Below are 13912 nucleotides of genomic sequence, written 5' to 3' on the forward strand. Positions count from 1 at the left end.
GCACGACACAGGATGAGTGTGAGCGCACACAGGCCACTGGACACATTGTTTTGACCGAGCTGGTCATGGCCTGAACAATCAGGGGCGATTCCCATGGTGAAAACAACGACTTCGTGGGGTCTGCGCGGCGTTCATGTGGTACGTTGAGGGTCAGAATGGCGTGCTTGTCATCGTCAGCAAGATCGTACATGTTGCCGGAGAGGCCGATGCTGGCTCTCTCTGCCTGGAACGCATCAATGTAGCCCACACGCTCGGTGAATGACTGCAGATGTGGTACAGACTGGTCCAAGATTGTCTTCTTGCTATTCACGGTTGTCTCCGACAGCTCTGACTTGGAAATGGCACTGGTTGCTGGCACAGAAGTTCACAAGATGGGTCCCGGTGGTGAAACTGGCAACAGAAGAGCGACACCTGCCTTGGAGCTTGTTTCAGTGTACCCTGCGGAGTGTTCAGCCAAGAGGTCATCAAACCTTATACAGGGTGCAGCTGAACATTCGGGATGATTCAGTGTAGGTATGTCGTGCGAATGGCGTCCTTCACGAGTCCGGTCTTCGATAGTGGTCTTTGGCTGAGCTGAACTTCAATCGGACGACGCAAAGAGTCCGAAAGCTCAAGTGGTGAACTGCCACGCATGACTGCAGCCTGGAGGCGGAAACCCTCTTGCACCTTATCCTCGGTAGTGGCCAGTTTGAACTGGGTGGTGGAAGGGAGATCAGAGAGTGTCCAGCCGATGACAGCTATGAGCTTGGAGCTCCACTATATATATATATATATATATATATATATATATATATATATATATATATATATATATATATGACATATGAAGGTAGCGATGGTTGGTAGAAGCCGAGAAGGAAGAAGTGAGATAGAATAAACATGGGGTATGCGCCAGGCCACGTCACCCATCCTTCATAGCGTCACACGTGATTCCCCCTCCCCCCGAAAGAATGCGCGAGCTACAAACTATGAAGCATGAACAAGTGGTGTCTCATCATAGGAAAAAATATCACAAAACGGAGTAGTTCCATGTAACACGGCAGTTCCATGCACTTGCACAAAAATCTTCACAGGGAAGGCAGTCCAGTGACATCTAGGAGACCTCAGGTGGGCGAGGTTGGCTGTTGCGTTCTGGAGAGCATAACCCTGCATTCGACGTGGAAAATGGTGATGACACAGCCTGGATAGTAGCGGAAAACGAACAAGGTTGGGAGTCCTTGTAGCGTTGGAAGGTTGGATGTCTAATGCGTCGGATTTCGAGTCGTGGCTGCGACAGAGGCATTGTATCTAGAATGCGTGCTTCTTGAGAGATGGTGACGGCTAGATGTCTGTGTGCTGGCGGCGTGCAAGAAGTGCTTCCGCGTCTTTCTGGGCGTTTTCCGTGGTGTTGTCTGTGTAACCGCAGACGCAGAGAGCGTCTGTGGCGATGTTCCTTCATCCGGAAACGTCCTACTTCTTGAAATGACCCTTGGATCAAAGTCCTTAATTTTTTAAGTTGTTCAAGTCGTGAGTGTGCTTCCGTTGAAGTTTTCGTTCGTCGTCGTATTTTCTTGGTTTGGTGATGGCTCTGAGAAAATTGTGGTTGATCATCGTCGTTGAATAAGGAGACGCTGTCGGTATTGCCAGCATTCTTTACGAGTGCGATGCAAGCATGATTTCTGTCAAGAAAAGCAGTAGATACATTTTCGTTTCTATCGGCGAGACTCGCATTGAATGGTGACTCCGTAACGTTTCCACTTTCGGTTGGTCCGGTTCCTGAGAATGACATCGCCGCAAACATCGCTTGACGTGTTTCCGATTCCATAGGTTCGTTTCTTTGCGGGAAAATTGAGCCAAGCGTTCCTGAAGTACAATCGCTTTCGGAATGGCAGTGGCTTGACAAGGTATTTGGCCGATATTTCAGGTGGTGAGTTGCGTATGTGGCGATGTCTTGAGGGGTGCGATGAAAGTGACAAACACCAGACGAGCTACTTGGCACAAAACCAGGTGGTGGCTTACGTTAGGAAGATGAAGAGTCAAGTACATTGGGTGCTTGAATGCTGTCTTGATTTGTGTATTGTATGGAAGAATTTAGCGTTGGTGATATTTGTGTACATGGGAAACCAGGTGGAAGGTTCGGCCTTGTAGAAAGACGGCTAGGATGTCTTTCTATGAGCAGATGACTGACTTCGCCTGACGGAAATCGTAAACTTCTGCTCTGTGCTCGAACGCGTGAAAGCTGCCTATGACTGCGATGACTGAGATCGAATGCACTGAGAGCGTGTGTTCTAATTGAATCTTCATTGGAGTGTTGAAACCAGACGATCATTTCTTCTTTTATTTTTTTTGCCAAGACTCGTCGTTGTCGAATATGTGGGTGAGGTAAAATTTGAATGCCTCACCTGAGATGTAGTCAGTGAAGTTTATGATCATCTCCCGTTCCGACCATGATGCAGTGGCGGCGTGGACCTCGAATAGGTTGAACCAGTCCTGCACGGGTCCGTCGTCCGCTGATCCGGTGTACTTAGGGATGTCGAGGTCAGCCGATGGTTCTGTCATGGTGCTGGTCGTTGTCCTTCTTGGCGATGATTCGGTAGTCAATGTATGGTCAGGGTGTCTTCTGGGGAACTGCGTCGATGATGAGTGACTGATGAAGGGGCAGGCAGTTCTTCATCCTGTCGACTCGTGTGTCGCTACGATGACTGGGCGACGTGACCTGGCTCATACCCCATGTTTATTCTATCTCACTTCTTCCTTCTCGGCTTCTACCAACCATCGCTACCTTCATACGTCACACACACACACACACACACACACACACACACACACACACACACACACACACACACACACACACACACACACACACACACACACACACACACACACACACACACATATATATATATATATATATATATATATATATATATATATATTGATCGAAGTGGAGTCAGTGGCTGCTGTTGTTAGGCCTAACCGAAGTATGAGTCGTTAATCTCTCAAGTTGTAACTGATTTGGGTGGCTAAACCGTGATCCTCGAAGTGCTCCGAAGCCTCATAAAACCATGCGAGGAAATTTAGATTATTACTCACAGTTTTGACGGGGATTTGAGGTCCGAAGGCTGAGCTGTTGTGGAACCGCTCAAGCAACCAAGGCCTCCGATCAAATCAGGAATTCCGCAAGAAAAGCTACTACGCACCTCTAAAACCACCCTCGATTCTTCTTGGGACGTTCCGGAGCCTCGCCGCTACCATCTTATCTTGAATCTGCGGGAAAAAACATGTTTTCTTCACCAAAAAATCAACTGTGGGTAACACATGTATCCGCCCTATGGGGACTGCCATGTTGACAGGGGACTTTAGCACCTGCCCCCTCGAGCTCAAAGATTGATTGAAAAGGCAAAAGATCACAACAAATATTGGTAACATTATTAAATCACGCAGAAGGAAGATTTCGGGCTCTGAGCTCAATCTTACCAGTTTCTGATCGGCGAAAACAAACCCACAAGAAATTTTTTCCACCTTATGATTATATGGGGGCCGCCATCTTGGGTGGGACCAAGCCACTTTGAGGACAACGAGTCTTATCTCGGCTTTTACACACCCCAGGACGACAAATCAGGTCTCAATTGAATCGTTAAAATCCGGAGATAGCCGTAGAGAAAACCGCGAGTGCCCAATTCAACTGAGAGCGTCAAAACAGACTTATTCAGAAGACACACTCAGTGTTGCCGGACTGCTGTCACTGCTTGAGCTGGGTTTGGCGAAACAGCTTCCACAGCAAATTAAGCCCATCGGAACTGCTCCTCCACCTCTTAGCCAATAAGCACAGATTATTCCAACTGCGGGAGCGGGAGCGGCCGCGTCAACAGCACGGGTAAGTGAGCTCTGCACATATCTGCCTATAACTTTAGCAATTTCGGTCCTAGGAAGGTCAGAGTGATGTCTATTTGTTCGTGAAGATACAAGGAGTTCAACCGCTACAAATAATGCTATTACAAACAAAAATTTTAAATTTTAGAAGCAGAAAACAGTGTGAATCTGTGAAAACAAGAACAGTCGGACAAAAAAAAAAAAACCGCGAGTTGATGGAACTGCATTAAAAGGCCTGAGGTGCGGCCTCACCGGTAGCCACCGCCGGGAACGCACCCCCTCACCAGAGAAGGATTGGCCACCCTGGTGCAGTATCTGGCCACTACCTCCCACATGGATACGCCAAATACCTCACGGCCCTCAGTCCTCAGCAGCTGCGAAGCAACAGACTACGGCGGCGGTCAGACCTGCAACGCAGCAGAGGGTGCTAAGAATCTCTGGAGTACAGGCCGCCATTGGAACCTGAACTTGGAAACGTTTAATGCTAGAACCTTATCTAGTGAGGGAAGTCTAGCTGTACTATTCGAGGCGCTAGAAGGTGTTAAATGGGATATAACAGGGCTCAGTGAGGTTAGGAGGACAGATGAGGCCTATGCGGTGCTACAGAATGGGCACGTCCTTTGCTATCGGGGCTTGGCAGACGGAAGAGAAGTGGGAGTGGGGTTCCTAATTCACAGAAACATAGCTGGCAACATAGAGGAATATTATAGCATCAATGAAAGGGTGGTAGGTATTGTAATTAAACTGAATAAAAGATACATGATGAAGGTAGTACAGGCTTACGCGCCTACATCCAGCCATGATGACGCTTCAGTTGAAAGCTTCTATGAAGACGTGGAATCGGCAATGAGTAAGGTAAAAACACAGTATACTATAGTGATGGGCGACTTTAATGCAAAGGTAGGGAAGAAGCAGGCTGGAGACCAGGCAGTAGGAGATTATGGCATCGGTACTAGAAACGCCAGAGGAGAGCTACTAGTAGAATTCGCAGAACGCAATAATTTACTGATTTTGAATACCTTCTACCGAAAACGAGAAAACCGCAAGTGGGCATGGAGGAGCCCTAATGGTGAAAATAAGAACGAAATAGACTTTATAATGACTGCACACCCAGGAATCGTGCAGGATGTGGAAGTGGTTGGCAAGGTACGATGCAGTGACCATAGAATGGCACGGTCTCGAATTCGCCTAGACTTGAAGCAGGAACGACAGAAACTGATACGCAAAAAGCCAATCAATGAGCTAGCACTGAGAGGGAAAGTACAGGAATTCAGAGTGTCGCTGCAGCACAGGTACTCAGCCCTTAGTGAGGAGATCAACCTTAGCGTAGATACAATGAATGATAATCTGACGAGTATCATTACCGAGTGTGCAGTGGAAGTTGGAGGCAGGGTAGTTAGACAGGACACTGGCAAGCTTACCCAGGAAACGAACAACCTAATTAAGAAGCGTCAAATCATGAAAGTGTCAAGTACAACAGACGAAATAGAACTGGCAGAGCTTTCGAAGTTGATTAATAGACGTCAAGTATGCGATGTACGAAGGTATAACATGGAGAGAATTGAACACGCTCTAAAAAACGGAGGAAGCTTCAAAGCAGTGAAGAGGAAACTTGGGATAGGCAAAAGTCGGATGTATGCACTAAGGGACAAAGAAGGCAAAATAACTACCACTATGGATAGGATACTCAAAATAGCGGAGGAGTTTTACAGAAATCTGTACAGTAGCCGAGACAACCACGACCTTAATACGATAAGAACTAGCAGTAACCCAAATGACACCCCACGAGTAATGATAGAAGAAGTCAGAAAAGCTTTGGAGAGCATGCAAAGAGTCAAAGCTGCTGGTGAGGATCAGGTAACATCAGATCTGCTGAAAGATGGAAGACAGATTGTGTTAAAACAACTAGCCACCCTGTTTACGAGGTATCTCCTCACGGGAACGGTACCAGAGTCTTGGAAGAAGTCTAACATCATCTTAATACATAAGAAAGGAGATGACAAGGACTTGAAGAATTACAGGCCGATCAGCTTGCTCTCTGTAGTGTACAAGCTATTACAAAGGTAATTGCTAACAGAGTAAAAAACATTAGAATTCAATCAATCAACGGAACAAGCAGGATTTCGAACAGGCTACTCAACAATTGACCACATTCATGCTATCAATCAGGTAATAGAGAAATGCTCAGAGTATAACCAACCACTATACATAGCCTTCATAGATTACGAGAAGGCGTTTGATTCAGTAGAAATATCAGCCGTCATGCAGACACTGCGGAATCAGGGCGTAGATGAAGTATATATAAACATTCTGGAAGAAATCTACAGGGGATCAACTGCTACCATAGTGCTTCATAAAGAAAGCAACAGAATACCAATCAAGAAGTGTGTAAGGCAGGGGGACACAATCTCCCCCATGCTATTTACCGCGTGCTTACAGGAGGTTTTCAGAAGCCTAGAATGAGAACAGTTAGGGATAAGAGTTAATGGAGAATACCTTAGTAACCTGCGCTTCGCCAAAGACATTGCATTGCTGAGTAACTCAGGGGATGAATCGCAACTCATGATTACGGAGTTAGACAAGGAGAGCAGAAAGGTGGGTCTTGAAATTAATGTGCAGAAAACGAAAGTAATGTACAACAACCTCGGAAAGGAACAGCGCTTCGAGATAGGTAATAGTGCACTTGAAGTTGTAAAAGACTATGTCTACTTAGGCCAGGTAATAACCGCAGAGCCTAACCACGAGATTGAAGTAACCAGAAGAATAAGAATGGGGTAGAGCACATTCGGCAAGCAGATTGCGATTATCCCTTAAGAGGAAGGTATATAACAGCTTTATCTTGCCGGTACTTAGCTACGGAGCAGAAACCTGGAGACTCACAAAGAGGGTTCAGCTTAAATTGAGGACGACGCAGCGAGCAATGGAAAGAAAATGGTAGGTGTAACCTTGAGAGACAAGAAAGAGCGGAGTGGATTAGGGGACCAACGGGGGTTAAGGATATCATAGTTCAAATAAAGAAGAGGAAATGAACATGGGCCGGGCATGTAGCGTGTAGACAGGATAACCGCTGGTCATTAAGAGTAACTAACTGCATTCCTAGAGAAGGAAAGCGGGTTAGGGGGAGACAGAAGGTTAGGTGGGCAGATGAAATTAAGAAGTTTGCGGGTATAAATTGGCAGCAGCAAGCACAGGACCAGGGTTACTGGCGGAGCATGGGAGAGGCCTTTGTCCTGCAGTGGACGTATCCAGGCTGATGATGATGATGATGATGATATATTGCTTAACCATGCTCTCTATGCGGACGATATCGCCGTGTGAGGCATGGGAGGTTCCGGCACCTGGGTAAATAGAGCTCTTCAAATGGCACTAATGATAAAAAAAAACTTTCTGATTGGTTCGGGCTTGAGTCGGTCATTGGCTAAATCGGCGCTGTTACTCTACAGACTCACCTGAAAAGGGCTGAGGAACTTGACTGCTTTAGAGAGGATTCCGACAGCATTATGCATATGGAATGGGCTGGAAATCTGCCGGGTGCTCTCGGTGGATCGATGGATAGATGTATCCAGCTGAGCCCTTCAGATCGGGCGTTGGCTCATGCCACCTAGCCTTAAAGTTAAGTACTATCACCATGTTTTCAAAGATTGAAGTTCACTCGATGCTTGATTGTAGCCATCAATCAGTTAACATCCCCCTGGTTATTTCTTTGTGTTTAAAGAATATTTTGCCTTCACCGTCTTTAAACTCAAAGGCTTTGAAAAATTGCTCGCCATTTTCTCGGAGAATAGGATGGAGCCCTTTACAGAACTTGATCACATGTTCAGTCGTTTCCTCTTCTTCTCCACACGCACGAAATAACGTGTCTGTACCTTCGAATTTGGCTCGGTACGTCTTGGTCCGCAATACTCCCGTTCTGGCATCGAACAGCCGAGAATTGTTTGCAATCAAGGCATTTAAAACTTATAAGTAATAATGAAAAGTCAAGTGAGGTTAACGTTACGTTAGGAGTACCGCAAGGATTGGTGCATGGTCCTTTGTTGTTCTTGATTTTTGTGAACGACATCACTAATAATATTAATAAACTAATTGTAATATTATTGAAACAGGTCAACTGTCCATGCGAGAATTTAAATATTTGAAAGTGTCATATACCCCCAATTTATATGGACACGTCACATTGACTACGTTCTCCCCAAAACATCTCGGTTGCTAGGATACCTGTAAAGGAATGCTAAACAATTTCCAAAGAAAGCACGGGCTCTACTATATCTTTCCAGTGCGAGATCAATACTTGAGTATGGTAGTACGGTTTGGGATGCTTGGACGTGAATCAACAGAGACAGGCTGGAAAGAATTCACAGTAAAGCCGGGCAGTTTGTTTTTCAAAACAATTCGAGGCAGTTCGATGTAACTGAGACAAACAAATTAATTGAATGCGACAGTTTTTAAAAAAGACGCTGCACTCAAATACTGAAATTATTCCATGATTTTTACCATTTGCAAGCTGGGATCGACCACACGAAATATTTATATGGCGCTGACTACGTGTCTAAAGAAGTGAACCACGACTTAGAATTAAAAAGAATGTCCTTTAAAATTACCATGCACAGGAACATCTTTTACCCCATTCAATTGGAGCGTGGAATTGGTTACCAGCACACACTGTTAGCATAAGTCCAAATGCAGCATTCGTTCAGGCGCTACGTGATAATGTTGTTTAGGCGTGACCATGTTGTGATGTACTGATATTGTTATGATCATGTTTCCGTGTTTTCTCCTTGCAAACTATGCTTTGTATTGTGTCCTTTATGCATACCCCTCCCCCCACTGTAATAGCTATGAATGCGCTGTGGGCATTTGATGAATAAAAAAGACTACATAGAGAATAATTGTAGATCTTTTCTTTCACCATTTCTGCTTGAAAGCTCTGTAGGTTTCCAGTGATGATTTCGTAAGCATTTAAATCTTCCACATGTCACTCTCTGTTTCTTTCACCTTCTTTTTAACCTATGTTTTCTTTAGGCTTGGTATTGTGCTGTTGTCTAAATACTTGCTTAACATATTTACAATTCGCTTCCTGTATTTAGTATCTACATTGTTCATGTACAAGTGTAGCTGAAAACTTTCCTAGCCGAACGCTCCTCTCTCTCTTTCTCAACCACTCTTCAAATTCTATTTTGCTGCTAGCTTCCATGCACTCGAACTATGTCCATCCCATGTCACCCCGCAACCCCGGGTTTCGTGTGTTCCCGTGTGCTCCCAAAGCAAGTCCACCTATGTTACGTTGTTTAATTTTCAATCTTGCTTGAACCTCTGACCGCATTAGCAAACGTTAAAACCAGATCCATTATACCTTTAATAATCCGTCTCACAACGTCATACATATTGTAGTGCCACAGCACCCTATTTTCAAATATAGCTGCATTTCTGTTAACCTTAGTCTTTACGTATCTTTCGTGCTCCTTTAGGTACTCAGCACCGTTATTTATCCACGCGTCGAAATATTTGCATTTGTCCACTATTTCTAGCGTGACTTCCTGTACATTATGCTCACTGCCTTCGCCATGATTATATATGATTGCCGATTTTCCCCTAATGAACTTCAAATTTAGCTTATCTCCTTAAACATCACAGATGTCTATCAATCCCTGTAGATTTTCCTTGTTGTCGGCAATTAATACTATATCATTTGCATATTTCAAGGCTGACAATGGCAGTTGAACGTGTCGCCCTTGCATGGCAAAAGAGAGGCTGAAGCTGAGTCGACTCGCCTCTAATTTGGCTTCTACCATAGAGAAAGAAGAAGACAAGAGAGGACACTCCGTGAAACCTGGCCTCAGGAAGTGCGTCACGATTACGTAATCAACTAGTGCTCTCATCAAACGTCAGAGGGCGCAAGCGCAAAAAAAACAGTTATAATCAGTGCAACAGAATTGTTTTCACAAAATAATAATCATACGCCCAAACTAGGTATGTTCTTTATACATAAAAACAATTTATTCAACACCCCTTACGCGATTATTTTTCTTCAGCCGTACTGTCATAAACACCATCCACCCAGCGACAAGCCCATGCATGACTGACAGCGAGAAGCTTTCGTCGCTTTCGTCAACGTCGGCTGCGCCGGCGTTTTCAAGCGTGAGATAACAGGTGAGGCACGTTTTCAAGCGAAGCTTGTTGAATGACATGTTGTTGGTCTTGTTCGGTCATTTTTTTCAGAAAGTGGTTACACCTGTGCGAATAAGACACCATGCAACAAACATAGAAAGATGCACACACACACGTTGCGCTTCGTGTGTGCGAGTTTGTTTCTTACGTGGCGTCTCATTCACGCAGTTGTAACCTTTTTCTGTAGCTTGTAAGGACGGGGAGGTTCGCTAAAGAGAAAGTTTGCGGCTCTATGCGGCGGCTAGACGGGAACATTGTGCTACGTATGCAGTATAGCATAGGCGGCACGGCGTCAAGCCGAGGCGACGCGTGCTGCGTCTGCCACGGACGCGAGCACCTGTACCTTTCATCAGTGAAAGCTGGCACTGTTGATAATTTCAAAAATCACAAATTACTTGTTTCCTTGTTGGTGCCTTCTCTTTTCTTCCACGTTCTACCAATTTATGCGTTTGAGAGAGTTGTTTAAGTTTCCCCATGCTACAAGCTTTGTAACTTGTACCAACTGCACATATATGCAGATTTTCTGAGCGTCGCTTCAAATAGTGACTGTGACATGACTGCAGAAGCTGCACTGCAAGGTGCGGATGAGCTTCAGTTTGTGTTATTTTAAGCCTCTTACTGACACATTGTCGTAATTTCATTTCTTCAGGACCTGCGGTAGAGGCTTCAAAAAGCGGCTCCCACACATTGAGGTGCCCCGATGAACAGGGTGCGTTCAGTGTCGTGATTTCTTTTTTTTTTACCCAAATTGACTGTTGACCAAACCTCTGCAGGTGGCAGCTCCCTTGTAGCTGGTGAAAGAATTTCTGCTGACTTCGTCTTGCCGGAGAAAACCTTAACCAGTCGTTCAGCTGTCACAAAAGGAACTTGTGTGACCGGTAAGTTGTATGTTCACTTCAACACCAGAGTGAATTGATATTGAGACTTCCGCAGGCCGCTCGCAAGGTTGTTCCGACAGCACTGTCCGAGGCACTGAACAAGCTTCACAAGACCCTCCAGAAGATGTCTCCGCCAACAGCTCCACGTCTGAGTGCCCTAGAGAAAATGGTGACTATGCTTTTATTGCAGCTGTTTTTAATGTGCTATTTTATGTTTAGGACATTCTGAGGAAGCTATCCTCAAAAGGACACTACGTGTGCACTTACAAATTGTAAGGGTGGGCTCTCAGTGATTTTCATTTTTTTTTTGTGCATTGTCAACATTGTGAATGGTTTGTTTTTAGGTAGTGGAATCGAAAACTTTGCACCACAGAAAGTTGTGCACCTTGGGTCTGAAAGAGCGAGGGAAGTGATTTATTTATTATTTATTTATTTACAGATACTGCAATCACCTTTGGTGATTGCAGTATCTGTAAATGAGGGGGTTATGTAATGAGGGGGTTATGTAATGAGGGGGTTATGTAAATGAGGGGGTTATGTAATGAGGGGGTTATGGTGAGGTCATGTCTCTGCCTGGTAGAGTAGCCAGAAGAAAAAGAAAAAATATCGGCTATGTCTACTTGATATTGGCCGTTAATTAGTTGGTACAGAAACTTAAGCCTTAAGTTACGGTGATCGTATGGGATTAGTTGTTCTTCGGTTTTACATTCACTTTTTTGTTTATTGCAGTGCGTTCCTGTGTGCCAGTGACAATGTCTCCATCAATGAAGTACAAGCAAACCATTGAACATCTGCAAGCCAAAGTAGCAGCACAGCGGAAAACTATCAAAAGACTGCGGAGACAGCCTCACCAAACTAACCACTCATTCGTTGCATACATTGTTTTGATTACCCGCTATGAGGAGTAGGGACACTGTGTATTCGCTCGAAGTGATTTGCATAACCTTAAAAAGAATGTTGGGTATCCTGTCTGTATTGTTGTAGCAAATGCGGGTGAACTGTACACTTTACTGTGGGTCGCTTGGTCACTGTGTATGCTTTATCTCTCCACCTCAAGTTTTATATCGATAACAAAACCGCTTGTTGAAATGTCTTCGAGCGGGTAAGGAACACAGTATGAAGTGGGCACACTTCACGTTCTCACGCTTTTTGTATTTTAGCTTCTCATCAACCTCCTCATCTCGCCCATCAAAAGTTTCAAAAGAATACCCAAACTTGTAGCGTTTGATGGGGCTGCGGACGCTGCCATTTTATTTTTATATAGCTTGTGAGTGATAACGTACGATGTAGAGCCTTTGTGAAAAATGATGAGCCAAAGTGGTTTCCTTCTGCTATTTTTTAGCCCTGTAATACCGCTCTCGTAACACCAATTAAGGTCCACAATTCTGGATAAGTGATGACTACAATCTATTTCTCGGCTTTTGCCAACTCTAGCGATGTGTGCGTTGTCTGTGTTCTCTCTGTGTTTGTTACAATATTTGTTACAATTTATTTGTAAGGCGAGATGCATTTGTTGTCTACCTTTGTCATATTGTGCTTTTTATATTCTCAGACTCTACCTCGCCTTTGAATAAAACATTGCGGATACTCTGTCTCTTTGACTGATATATACAATGATCACTTGTTCCAAAAGAACAAGCGCGATAAATAAAATCGTAGTGAATTATCACTACCTGCATCTCTCTTTATTATAAATTATTCAAAATAAAAATAAAAAATAAAAATAAAAATTCAAAATTTGCGCCAGTGAAACCGAAACAGGAAGCGCACGCCACTTGCTCTCACCAACCACCAGGTGTGCTAGGGTCGATTGGGCCGCTGGGGTCTACGGGAGTGTCCACTCTTCACCTTTCTTTATTTCTCTATGCTTCTACTTCCTGTAGATACAGCATGAATAACAAAAGTACGAAGGGACATCTCTGTCGAAGCTCGCGTTGTATTTCTATAGGTTCAGATACCTGTTCTTTCTATTTTATGACTACCTTGTTACTTTAAAGATATCCTTTAGAAGATTAGCTGTGCCATATTTCACAACTAGTGTGTCCATAATTCTCCACAAGTCTTCTTGAATCACACTATTGTAAGCTCCCTTAATATCAAGAAATGCCAGCCATAGGAGCCTGTGTTCTTTTTCCGCTATTTCAATACACTGCATCAATGAAAACACATTGTACTCCAACCTCCTTCGTTTACGGAACCCATTTTGTAGTTCTCCCAGCACCCCCTCACTCTACACCCTTGTTCGTAGTCTTTCCTTTACTATCTGCATCACCAGACTGTAATTTACTCATGCCAGTGTTAGAGGACGGTAGTTGTTTATATCAGCTTCGTTCGCCTTTCCTTTATAGATGATGTTGTCGCGTAAACGTTGATGTAGCTATTTTCTTTTAACATTTGGCTCGTTCCAACGTCGCGGGGTCACCCAAGAGTTGGGTTGTGGTGGTCGCACTGGCTTTGTTGTGCGAGCGTTAGCTTCTTTCCAGCGAAAGATTGTTTTTCATGAAGAGGGTCGCGAATGGCTTTTCGCGGCGCCGGATAGTCTGCGGGGAGCTGCACTGTGGATGCCTAAACGACGTCGCGGTAGTTTCCTGTGTGTGTTTACTTTAGTTTAGGAAAACAGTCCTCGAGGTGACACTCGGTGGAGGCCCCTTTGCCTGGATGTACCTCTTCGGATTCCACCCAATTTGAGTCTTGAGCGGAGACGTTTGTGTGGTGCTTTCCGGTTTTGTTTTCCGGGCGGGCTCTCGGGACGTTGCCTGGGGAGCCTGGGAGAGTCGCACAGCGGACGCCGTGAGAGCAGGTTGCAGCGTGTGCTGCGCAGGGTTGTCCCTGTTATGTACCGTACAAATGTGTACAATGTCAATAAGAAGTGTTTTAACTAAACAAATCAGTTCAGGAGAAAGTTTATGGAGATGCTCTGTGTACGCGTCGATCTTCTCTCCGGCGGTGACTAAATAGCGACCAGATCACTATGCTACGAAGTGGTAGAGGTGCCGGGTAACAAAAAACCACCG

General features: G+C 44.7%; 1 long non-coding RNA gene across 1 annotated transcript; it reads left to right on the forward strand.

Annotated features, from left to right (window-relative positions):
* Positions 1 to 10411: 10411 nt before the first annotated feature.
* LOC142784975 (uncharacterized) lies at positions 10412 to 12248 on the forward strand. The gene is made up of 4 exons (XR_012888805.1): positions 10412 to 10729; positions 10794 to 10898; positions 10954 to 11067; positions 11628 to 12248. It is a non-coding gene; the product is annotated as an uncharacterized LOC142784975 (long non-coding RNA).
* Positions 12249 to 13912: the final 1664 nt, after the last annotated feature.

The sequence above is a fragment of the Rhipicephalus microplus genome, chromosome 2 (assembly GCF_043290135.1).
Source record: "Rhipicephalus microplus isolate Deutch F79 chromosome 2, USDA_Rmic, whole genome shotgun sequence".
NCBI classification, from domain to species: Eukaryota; Metazoa; Arthropoda; class Arachnida; order Ixodida; family Ixodidae; genus Rhipicephalus; species Rhipicephalus microplus.